Source organism: Aegilops tauschii, chromosome 4, assembly GCF_002575655.3.
Source record: "Aegilops tauschii subsp. strangulata cultivar AL8/78 chromosome 4, Aet v6.0, whole genome shotgun sequence".
NCBI lineage: Eukaryota > Viridiplantae > Streptophyta > Magnoliopsida > Poales > Poaceae > Aegilops > Aegilops tauschii.
The window spans coordinates 186836440-186849339 of record NC_053038.3 but is presented as its reverse complement, the minus strand read 5'-3'; positions in this window follow the sequence as shown (position 1 = coordinate 186849339).

Below are 12900 nucleotides of genomic sequence, written 5' to 3'. Positions count from 1 at the left end.
CTCGACGGTAGCACAACACTCCGAGGAGGTGCACTTGCCGGAGTGGGTGAGAGAGGTCTTGCGGGGCTTCTTCTTCTCTCCCGGGGCTTCAGCGGCAGGACCAGGTGCGTTGACGGCAGCCGCTACAACTGCTTCCTGGTAGGGCTGGTCGGCGCAGATCAGCGCGTCCTTCTTGTCGGAGGGGACGGAGATGATGGTCAACGGCCCAGGAATCTTTAGCATGTTGTAGGCGTAGTGTGACACCGCCATGAACTTGGCAAGTGCTGGGCGGCCGAGGATCCCGTTGTAGGGAAAGGGGATCTCAGCTACGTCGAAGACGATCCTCTCCGTCCTGTAGTTCAACTCTCCTCCAAACTTCACGGGCAGTGTGACCTTTCCCTTCGGCCGGCTCCTCCCCGGATTGACCCCTTGAAACGTGCCCGTTTCCTCGAGGTCTCCATCAGGGATTTGCAACTTTTTGATCACGACAGGCGAGATCAGGTTCAGGCCGGCCCCGCCGTCAACCAACATCTTGTTCACTTTGAGGTTGCGTATTGTTGGTGAGACCAACAATGGCAAACACCCGACCGCGGTAGTGCGGTCAGGGTGGTCCTCAGCGTCAAAGATGAGGGGCGTGCTGGACAACTTCAGCGGCTTCTGAGCATCGAACGACGGCTCTGCTGCTGTAATCTCACGCGCCCACTGCTTGAGCTAGCGATGAGAGGTATGCAGCGAGGCGCCGCCATCGACGCACATGGTTTCCGTAGCCTTCTGGGACCCTTGCTCACCAGACTCGTCGTCCTTGTCGTGATCATCATCTTCTTGTTTTTTGTCGCGGCCCGGGCGGGCCTCTCTTGCTGGTTGTCCTTGCCGGGGCGGCCTCCTTGGCCGCCACGCTTCTTGCCGGACCCCTCCGCACCGTCCTGGTACTTCTCCTTGTCCCGCCTCTCGTACTCAGCCTTTTGCTTCTCAGCAAGCAGCTCGACTTGCCGGCAGTTCTGGAGGTCGTGGACCTTGGTGCGGTGGATCCTGCAGTATTGCTTGCTGGAGCTTCCTGGCTTGTCGGTAGCCGCCAAGGCCCGGCAGGCGGCGCACCCGGCAATCTCCTTGCCGGGGGCGTCTGACTTGACCTTCTTGCCGGCACCGGTGTCGTCAGATCCCTCAATGGCAAGCACGGCCTTGCCTTTGCGTTTCCTATTGCGACGCCGACCCTTCTTCGTTGGGGTAGCGGCGTCTTCATCGGTGGAGTCGGTTTCCGCGCCGGCGTCTTCGCCGGGGTACTTCCTTCCCTCTTCAGCCCGGACGCACCTATCGGCCAGAACGTAGAGCTTGGCCAAATCTTTAACTTTGGTCATTGCCAGCTCTTCGCGCATCTTGCGATTGCGCACATTCTGGTGGAACGCGCTAATCACAGTGGCGGGATGAACGCCGGGGATGTTGTACTGCACCCGACTGAATCTCTGGATGTACTTGCGCAGGGTCTCCCCTTCCTTCTGGGGAATGATATGCTGATCACTGGCCTGGCCATGAGCTTGGTGGCCTCCCGTGAAGGCGCCAACGAACTGATGGCACAGATCTGACCAGGAAGAAATGGAATCCGCCGGCAAGTACATCAACCAAGACATCACATTGGGCTTCAGTGCCAGTGGGAAATAGTTGGCAAGCACCTTGTCGTCACGAGCTCGAGCAGCCTGCATCGCGATGGTGTAGATGCTGAGGAACTCGGACGGATGGGTCTTGCCAGTGTACTTCTCGCCGACGTCGGGTTTGAACGTGCGGTGGGACGGCCACTGGAACTGCCGCAGCTCATGGGTAAAGGCGGAGCAGCCCACCTCGTAAGGTAGGCCACCGGAGCCCCCCGGTGCCGGGTGGTCTATCGCGGGTCCCGCCCGCTTGTCCGACTGGCGGCGCGTTTCGCGCCGGTGCTCGAGGGTGGTTCGAGCATCTTCATGAGCTCGTTCTCGAAGGACCTAGCGCTGGTCGTGGAGGGTCCGCGGGTCGGACGATGCTATGGACATGTTATCGCAAGCGTCGTCATGACGGGCCGATGCTCGCGGCGGCTGGCGAGGAGGAGGAGAGTGCACCATGGCCGCAGCTCCCCCGGTCCTCCCAGCGCCAGCATGTCGTGGCTCGGTGGAGCGCCGACCCGAGGGCCCCGCCGGTCGCGGATCGTCTTTTTTCGCGATGGCGACGAGGCTTCGGATGGTGGCCCTCCACTCGTCGAGCTTCTCCGCAGCAGGAGGGAAGTCGAGGAGCAGCTGCGCGCGCGCCAAAGTTTCCGCTGGTGTGGGCGGCGGTGACAGCTGCGTGGATTGCGGCACGCTTCGACTTCTAACTACGTTAGAAGGAGCTCCGTTATGACCCAGCGGTTGCGTGCCATTTTCGCTAGCGCTTCGGCGAGCGTGCTGAACCCCTTCATCTTGCGGATAACGCACATGGCTCTTCTCACGGCGGTGCCCAGGGTCACCGACGTGGTGACGCTGCTCGGTGCGCACACCATGGGAAGAGCGCGCGGTGGTCGCCGGTGTGGGCGTCCTGGAGGTCGCTGCGCCGCCCGGGGGTGGCACAGCAACACTCCTGGAGGGCCTCGCGCCGCCTGCGGGGGGGGGGGGGGGGGGGGGCAGCTCCGTCTTTGGATCCAGCGACGTGTAGCTGGTCGTTTGGGGCGTGAATGACGCCGCTCGCAAGGCTCCGACTGCCTGGGCGATGCTGGTGCTCGTGGGTTGCGGCCCGGGTCCTGTCTGCGACCGGTCCGCTGCTCGTCCGCACCGGCGCGGGCCGTTTGGCTCCCAACGAGCCGATCGCCGTGGCCGTCTTCTTCTTTGGAGCCATGGTGACGAAGAACTGCTTGGCTAACTACCAGACCAGATTCTCTCAATTGCGCCCCCCTACCTGGCGCGCCAAAGATGTCGGTGTGGAACGACACCTATGGGATCACAAGAATCCCTACTACGGTTGCCGGGGCGTAGGGTTGCGAGGAGAGCTGGGCTAGTAGACAGCACAAGGATCGTTTACCCAGGTTCGGGCCGCGAGGATGCGTAAAACCCTAGTCCTACTTTGGTGGGTGTATTTCTCAGAGTTCTTGAGCTCTCGAAGTAGTTGTGGTCAGTGCATGGTTCAAAAGAGCCGAATCCTTCTCCAGTATGCTATGGGCCTCCTTTTATAGTTGGAAGGGGCTGCCACAGTGACACACAGGAGGTGGAAAGGCATACAGTGCTCTGAGCTTATCGCTCATATTACAGGACAAGACACATTTAATGCGTAGTGTAGGTGTCCCCTTGCTTTATTGGGGACGGGGGCGAGGCCCATCTTGTCCGTCGCCGCTCCTCCTCGCCTTGACACGCGCCCTGGCCAGTGAGGTGCGTGGTGCCATGTAGGCAGCTAGGCAGCTGAGGTGGCGCGGTGGTGGAGCCTTCACGAAGATCTGCATGCCGCCACGCAGGCGCTCGATGAGTTGGCCTGGGAGCTGCATGTTTGAAGGAAATATGCCCTAGAGGCAATAATAAAGTTATTATATATTTCCTTATATCATGATAAATGTTTATTATTCATGCTAGAATTGTATTAACCGGAAACATAATACATGTGTGAATACATAGACAAACAGAGTGTCACTAGTATGCCTCTACTTGACTAGCTCGTTGATCAAAGATGGTTATGTTTCCTAGCCATAGACATGAGTTGTCATTTGATTAACGGGATCACATCATTAGGAGAATGATGTGATTGACTTGACCCATTCCGTTAGCATAGCACTCGATCGTTTAGTATGTTGCTATTGCTTTCTTCATGACTTATACATGTTCCTATGACTATGAGATTATGCAACTCCCGTTTACCGGAGGAACACTTTGTGTGCTACCAAACGTCACAACGTAACTGGGTGATTATAAAGGTGCTCTACAAGTTTCTCCAAAGGTACTTGTTGGGTTGGCGTATTTCGAGATTAGGATTTGTCACTCTGATTGTCGGAGAGGTATCTCTGGGCCCACTCAGTAATACACATCACTATAAGCCTTGAAAGCATTGTGACTAATGAGTTAGTTGCGGGATGATGTATTACGGAACGAGTAAAGAGACTTGCCGGTAACGAGATTGAACTAGGTATCGAGATACCGACGATCGAATCTCGGGCAAGTAACATACCGATGACAAAGGGAACAACGTATGTTGTTATGCGCTCTGACCGATAAAGATCTTCTTAGAATATGTGGGAACCAATATGAGCAGCCAGGTTCCGCTATTGGTTATTGACCGGAGAGGTGTCTCGGTCATGTCTACATAGTTCTCGAACCCGTAGGGTCCGCACGCTTAACGTTACAATGACAATTATATTATGAGTTTATATGTTTTGATGTACTGAAGGTTGTTTGGAGTCCCGGATGTGATCACGGACATGACGAGGAGTCTCGAAATGGTCGAGACATATAGATTGATATATTGGAAGCCTATGTTTGGACATCGGAAGTGTTCCGGGTGAAATCAGGATTTTTCCGGAGTACCGGGAGGTTACCGGAACCCCCCGGTAACTTAATGGGCCTTAGTGGGCCTAGGTGGAAGAGAGGAGAGGAGGCCAGGGCAAGGCCGCACGCCCCTCCCCCCCAGTCCGAATAGGACAAGGAGAGGGGGGCGGCGCCCCCCTTCCTTCCTCCCCTCCACCTTTTCCCCCTTTCTCTCCTAGTCCAACATGGAAAGGGGGGTGTCCTACTCCCGGTAGGAGTAGGACTCCTCCTGGCGCGCCTCTCCCCTAGGCCGGCCGAACCCCCCCTTGCTCCTTTATATACGAGGGCAAGGGGGCACCTCTAGACACACAGTTGATCATTGATCTCTTAGCCGTGTGCGGTGCCCCCCTCCACCATATTACACCTCGATAATATCGTAGCGGTGCTTAGGCGAAGCCCTGCGTCGGTAGAACATCAACATTGTCACCACACCGTCGTGCTGACGAAACTCTCCCTCAACAGTCGGCTGGATCGGAGTTCGAGGGACGTCATCGAGCTGAACGTGTGCTGAACTCGGAGGTGCCGTGCGTTCGGTACTTGATCGGTCGGATCGTGAAGACGTACGACTACATCAACCGCGTTGTGTTAAACGCTTCCGCTATCGGTCTATGAGGGTACGTGGACAACACTCTCCCCTCTTGTTGCTATGCATCCCCATGATCTTGTGTGTGCGTAGCAATTTTTTGAAATTACTATGTTTCCCAACAGTGGTATCAGAGCCTGGTTTTATGCGTTGATGTTATATGCACGAGTAGAACACAAGTGAGTTGTGGGCGATATAAGTCATACTGCTTACCAGCATGTCATATTTTGGTTCAGCGGTATTGTGAGATGAAGCGGCCCGGACCGACATTACGCATACGCTTACGCGAGACTGGTTTCACCGTTGCGAGCACTCGTTGCTTAAAGGTGACTGGCGGGTGTCTGTCTCTCTCACTTTAGTTGAACCGAGTATGGCTACACCCGGTCCTTGCGAAGGTTAAAACAGCACCAACTTGACAAACTATCATTGTGGTTTTGATGCGTAGGGAAGAATGGTTCTTGCTAAGCCCATAGCAGCCACGTAAAACTTGCAACAACAAAGTAGAGGACGTCTAACTTGTTTTTGCAGGGCATGTTGTGATGTGATATGGTCAAGACGTGATGCTATATTTTATTGTATGAGATGATCATGTTTTGTAACCGAGTTATCGGCAACTGGCAGGAGCCATATGTTTGTCGCTTTATTGTATGCAATGCAATCGCCATGTAATTGTTTTACTTTATCACTAAGCGGTAGCGATAGTCGTAAAAGCAATAGTTGGCGAGACGACAACGATGCTACAATGGAGATCAAGGTGTCGCGCCGGTGACGATGGTGATCATGACGGTGCTTCGGAGATGGAGATCACAAGCACAAGATGATGATGGCCATATCATATCACTTATATTGATTGCATGTGATGTTTATCCTTTATGCATCTTATCTTGCTTTGATTGACGGTAGCATTATAAGATGATCTCTCACTAAAATTTCAAGATAAAAGTGTTCTCCCTGAGTATGCACCGTTGCCAAAGTTCGTCGTGCCCAGACACCACGTGATGATCGGGTGTGATAAGCTTACGTCCATCTACAATGGGTGCAAGCCAGTTTTGCACACGCAGAATACTCAGGTTAAACTTGACGAGCCTAGCTTATGCAGATATGGCCTCGGAACACTGAGACCGAAAGGTCGAGCGTGAATCATATAGTAGATATGATCAACATAGTGATGTTCACCATTGAAAACTACTCCATTTCACGTGATGATCGGTTATGGTTTAGTTGATTTGGATCACGTAATCACTTAGATGATTAGAGGGATGTCTATCTAAGTGGGAGTTCTTAAGTAATATGATTAATAGAACTTAAATTTATCATGAACTTAGTAACTGATAGTATCTTGCTTGTCTATGTTAATTGTAGATAGATGGCCCGTGTTGTTGTTCCGTTGAATTTTAATGCGTTCCTTGAGAAAGCAAAGTTGAAAGATGATGGTAGCAATTACACGGACTGGGTCCGTAACTTGAGGGTTATCCTCATTGCTGCACAGAAGAATTACGTCCTGGAAGCACCGCTGGGTGCCAGGCCTGCTGCAAGAGCAACACCAGAAATTACGAACGTCTGGCAGAGCAAAGCTGATGAATACTCGATAGTTCAGTGTGCCATGCTTTACGGCTTAGAACCGGGTCTTCAACAACGTTTTGAACATCATGGAGCATATGAGATGTTCCAGGAGTTGAAGTTAATATTTCAAGCAAATGCCCGGATTGAGAGATATGAAGTCTCCAATAAGTTCTACAGCTGCAAGATGGAAGAGAATAGTTCTGTCAGTGAGCATATACTCAAAATGTCTGGGTATAATAATCACTTGATTCAACTGGGAGTTAATCTTCCGGATGATAGCGTCATTGACAGAATTCTTCAATCACTGCCACCAAGCTACAAGAGCTTCGTGATGAACTATAACATGCAAGGGATGAACAAGACAATTCCCGAGCTCTTCGCAATGCTAAAGGCAGCGGAGGTAGAAATCAAAAAGGAGCATCAAGTGTTGATGGTCAATAAGACCACTAGTTTCAAGAAAAAGGGCAAAGGGAAGAAGAAGGGGAACTTCAAGAAGAACAGCAAGCAAGTTGCTGTTCAGGAGAAGAAACCCAAATCTGGACCTAAGCCTGAGACTGAGTGCTTCTACTGCAAGCAGACTGGTCACTGGAAGCGGAACTACCCCAAGTATTTGGCGGATAAGAAGGATGGCAAGGTGAACAAAGGTATATGTGATATACATGTTATTGATGTGTACCTTACCAGAGCTCGCAGTAGCACCTAGGTATTTGATACTGGTTCTGTAGCTAATATTTGCAACTCGAAACAGGGACTACGGATTAAGCGAACACTGGCCAAGGACGAGGTGACGATGCGCATGGGAAACGGTTCCAAAGTCGATGTGATCGCCGTCGGCACGCTACCTCTACATCTACCTTCGGGATTAGTATTAGACCTAAATAATTGTTATTTGGTGCCAGCGTTGAGCATGAACATTATATCTGGATCTTGTTTGATGCGAGACGGTTATTCATTTAAATCAGAGAATAATGGTTGTTCTATTTATATGAGTAATATATTTTATGGTCATGCACCCTTGAAGAGTGGTCTATTTTTAATGATTCTCGGTAGCAGTGACACACATATTCATAATGTCGAAGCCAAAAGATGCAGAGTTCATAATGACAGTGCAACTTATTTGTGGCACTGCCGTTTAGGTCATATCGGTGTAAAGCGCATGAAGAAACTCCATAATGATGGACTTTTGGAATCACTTGATTATGAATCACTTGGTACTTGTGAACCGTGTCTCATGGGAAAGATGACTAAAACACCGTTCTCCGGAACTATGGAGAGAGCAACTGATTTGTTGGAAATCATACATACAGATGTATGTGGTCCGATGAATATTGAGGCTTGTGGCGGATATCGTTTATTTCTCACCTTCACAGATGATTTGAGCAGATATGGGTATATCTACTTAATGAAACATAAGTCTGAAACATTTGAAAAGTTCAAAGAATTTCAGAGCAAAGTTGAAAATCATCGTAATAAGAAAATACAGTTTCTACGATCAGATCGTGGAGGAGAATATTTGAGTTACGAGTTTGGCCTACATTTGAAACAATGCGGAATAGTTTCGCAACTCACACCACCCGGAACACCACAACGTAATGGTGTGTCCGAACGTCGTAATCGTACTTTACTAGATATGGTGCGATCTATGATGTCTCTTACTGATTTACCGCTATCGTTTTGGGGTTATGCTTTAGAGACGGCTGCATTCACTCTAAATAGGGCACCATCGAAATCCGTTGAGACGATGCCTTATGAACTATGGTTTGGCAAGAAACCAAAGTTGTCGTTTCTTAAAGTTTGGGGTTGCGATGCTTATGTGAAGAAACTTCAACCTGATAAGCTCGAACCTAAATCAGAGAAATGTGTCTTCATAGGATACCCAAAGGAGACTGTTGGGTATACCTTCTATCACAGATCCGAAGGCAAGACATTCGTTGCTAAGAATGGATCCTTTCTAGAGAAGGAGTTTCTTTCGAAAGAAGTGAGTGGGAGGAAAGTAGAAGTTGATGAGGTAACTGTACCTGCTCCCGTATTGGAAAGTAGATCATCAAAGAAACTAGTTTCTGCGACACCTACGCCAATTAGTGGGGAAGTTAATGATAATGATCATGAAACTTCAGATCAAGTTATTACTGAACCTCGTAGGTCAACCAGATTAAGATCCGCACCAGAGTGGTACGGTAATCCTGTTCTGGAGGTTATGTTACTAGACCATGACGAACCTACGAACTATGAAGAAGCGATGGTGAGCCCAGATTCCGCAAAATGGCTTGAAGCCATGAAATCCGAGATGGGATCCATGTATGAGAACAAAATATGGACTTTCGTTGACTTGCCCGATGATCGGCAAGCCATTGAAAATAAATGGATCTTCAAGAAGAAGACTGACGCTGACGGTAATGTTACTGTCTATAAAGCTCGACTTGCTGCGAAAGGTTTTCAACAAGTTCAAGGGATTGACTACGACGAGACTTTCTCACCCGTAGCGATGCTCAAGTCTGTCCGAATCATGTTAGCAATTGCCGCATTTTATGATTATGAAATTTGGCAAATGGATGTCAAAACTGCATTCCTGAATGGATTTATGGAAGAAGAGTTGTATATGATGCAACCGGAAGGTTTTGTCGATCCAAAGGGAGCTAACGAAGTGTGCAAGCTCCAGCGATCCATTTATGGACTGGTGCAAGCCTCTCGGAGTTGGAATAAACGCTTTGATAGTGTGATCAAAGCATTTGGGTTTATACAGACTTTTGGAGAAGCCTGTATTTACAAGAAAGTGAGTGGGAGCTCAGTAGCATTTCTGATATTATATGTGGGTGACATATTGCTAATTGGAAATGATATAGAATTTCTGAATAGCATAAAGGGATACTTGAATAAGAGTTTTTCAATGAAAGACCTCGGTGAAGCTGCATATATATTAGGCATCAAGATCTATAGAGATAGATCAAGACGCTTAATTGGACTTTCACAAAGCACATACCTTGACAAAGTTTTGAAGAAGTTCAAAATGGATCAAGCAAAGAAAGGGTTCTTGCCTGTACTACAAGGTGTGAGATTGAGTAAGACTCAATGCCCGACCACTGCAGAAGATAGAGAGAAGATGAAAGATGTTCCCTATGCTTCAGCCATAGGCTCTATCATGCATGCAATGCTGTGTACCAGACCTGATGTGTGCCTTGCTATAAGTTTAGCAGGGAGGTACCAAAGTAATCCAGGAGTGGATCCCTGGACAGCGGTGAAGAACATCCTGAAATACCTGAAAAGGACTAAGGATATGTTTCTCGTTTATGGAGGTGACAAAGAGCTCATCATAAATGGTTACGCTGATGCAAGCTTTGACACTGATCCGGACGATTCTAAATCGCAAACCGGATACGTGTTTACATTGAACGGTGGAGCTGTCAGTTGGTGCAGTTCTAAACAGAGTGTCGTGGCGGGATCTACGTGTGAAGCGGAGTACATAGCTGCTTCGGAAGCAGCAAATGAAGGAGTCTAGATGAAGGAGTTCATATCCGATCTAGGTGTCATACCTAGTGCATCGGGACCAATGAAAATCTTTTGTGACAATACTGGTGCAATTGCCTTAGCAAAGAAATCCAGATTTCACAAGAGAACCAAGCACATCAAAAGACGCTTCAATTCCATCCGGGATTTAGTCTAGGTGGGAGACATAGAAATTTGCAAGATACATACGGATCTGAATGTTGCAGACCCGTTGACTAAGCCTCTTCCACGAGCAAAACATGATCAGCACCAAGACTCCATGGGTGTAAGAATCATTACTGTGTAATCTAGATTATTGACTCTAGTGCAAGTGGGAGACTGAAGGAAATATGCCCTAGAGGCAATAATAAAGTTATTATTTATTTCCTTATATCATGATAAATGTTTATTATTCATGCTAGAATTGTATTAACTGGAAACATAATACATGTGTGAATACATAGACAAACAGAGTGTCACTAGTATGCCTCTACTTGACTAGCTCATTGATCAAAGATGGTTATGTTTCCTAGCCATAGACATGAGTTGTCATTTGATTAACGGGATCACATCATTAGGAGAATGATGTGATTGACTTGACCCATTCCGTTAGCTTAGCACTCGATCGTTTAGTATGTTGCTCTTGCTTTCTTCATGACTTATACATGTTCCTATGACTATGAGATTATGCAACTCCCGTTTACCGGAGGAACACTTTGTGTGCTACCAAACGTCACAACGTAACTGGGTGATTATAAAGGTGCTCTACAGGTGTCTCCAAAGGTACTTGTTGGGTTGGCGTATTTCGAGATTAGGATTTGTCACTCCGATTGTCGGAGAGGTATCTCTGGGCCCATTCAGTAATAGACATCACTATAAGCCTTGCAAGCATTGTGACTAATGAGCTAGTTGCGGGATGATGTATTACGGAACGAGTAAAGAGACTTGCCGGTAACGAGATTGAACTAGCTATCGAGATACCGACGATCGAATCTCGGGCAAGTAACATACCGATGATAAAGGGAACAACGTATGTTGTTATGCGGTCTGGCCGATAAAGATCTTCGTAGAATATGTGGGAACCAATATGAGCATCCAGGTTCCGCTATTGGTTATTGACCGGAGAGGTGTCTCGGTCATGTCTACATAGTTCTCGAACCCGTAGGGTCCGCACGCTTAACGTTACGATGACAGTTATATTATGAGTTTATATGTTTTGATGTACCGAAGGTTGTTCGGAGTCCCAGATGTGATCACGGACATGACGAGGAGTCTCGAAATGGTCGAGACATAAAGCTTGATATATTGGAAGCCTATGTTTGGACATCGGAAGTGTTCCGGGTGAAATCGGGATTTTTCCGGAGTACCGGGAGGTTACCGGAACCCCCCGGTAACTTAATGGGCCTTAGTGGGCCTAGGTGGAAGAGAGGAGAGGGTGCCAGGGCAGGGCCGCGCGCCCCTCCCCCCCAGTCCGAATAGGACAAGGAGAGGGGGGCGGCGCCCCCCCTTCCTTCCTCCCCTCCACCTTTTCCCCCTTTCTCTCCTAGTCCAACATGGAAAGGGGGGGAGTCCTACTCCCGGTAGTAGTAGGACCCCTCCTGGCGTGCCTCTCCCCTACGCCGGCCGAACCCCCCTTGCTCCTTTATATACGGGGGCAGGGGGGCACCTCTAGACACACAATTGATCATTGATCTCTTAGCCGTGTGCGGTGCCCCCCTCCACCATATTACACCTCGATAATATCGTAGCGGTGCTTAGGCGAAGCCCTGCGTCGGTAGAACATCAACATTGTAACCACGCCGTCGTGCTGACGAAACTCTCCCTCAACACTCGGCTGGATCGGAGTTCGAGGGACGTCATCGAGCTGAACGTGTGCTGAACTCGGAGGTGCCGTGCGTTTGGTACTTGATCGGTCGGATTGTGAAGACGTACAACTACATCAACCGCGTTGTGTTAAACGCTTCCGCTATCGGTCTACGAGGGTGCGTGGACAACACTCTCCCCTCTCGTTGCTATGCATCACCATGATCTTGCGTGTGCGTAGAATTTTTTTGAAATTACTATGTTTCCCAACAATGTTGCCACGCAGGTTCCTGCCCAGCTGGTTGGGCTGGCAGCTGCATGTGAACGGTGGAAGCTTGGTTGGCGTGGGCCTGGCGGTGGCCCTGCTGGCGTCCTTGGTGAGGGCCTTGCCGGGTGGCCTGGCAAGGGTCTTGCCGTGGCGCGTTGTCGTCCCCGGGAAGGATCTTGCCGGGGGTCATGTGGCCTTCCTCGGCAAGGATCTTGCCGAGGATCGTCGTCTTCTAATCCTTGTCTGATCTTGAATATGTCTTCACAGAGATCTGCATGCCACCATAGAGGTGCCTTCCCGAGCCCTGGCCCCATGTTGATGACGGCGTTGGGGGCCGTGGGCTCAAGGGTGGCTCGCTCTGTTGGTGTGGGTCGAGCTGTCCCGGCAAGGGTCTTGCCGGGGGAACCTGCTTTGTCCCTCTGCTCTTTGTGGTCTTGGCCTTGGTGTTGCTTTGATTGTCTTGGGCTTTGGTCTTACCTTGGCTCACCTCCCCTGCTCTGTGTGGTGCGGTCGTGGGCGCGGCTCCGACTGCCCGTGCACAGGTAAAGGGGTACAAAAGCGTGCCCCTATTTTTGTACACCGACAGTTACGGCGTGGTCTGCCGTTAGTATCTTTGGCATCTGAAGTGCCAGGATTCCTTGATGTATTGTTGCTGCGAGCCAGCCAGCTATCCTCGCCGCACAAAAGCGGGTCATGAGTGTCCTGAGGGCTGCCATGGA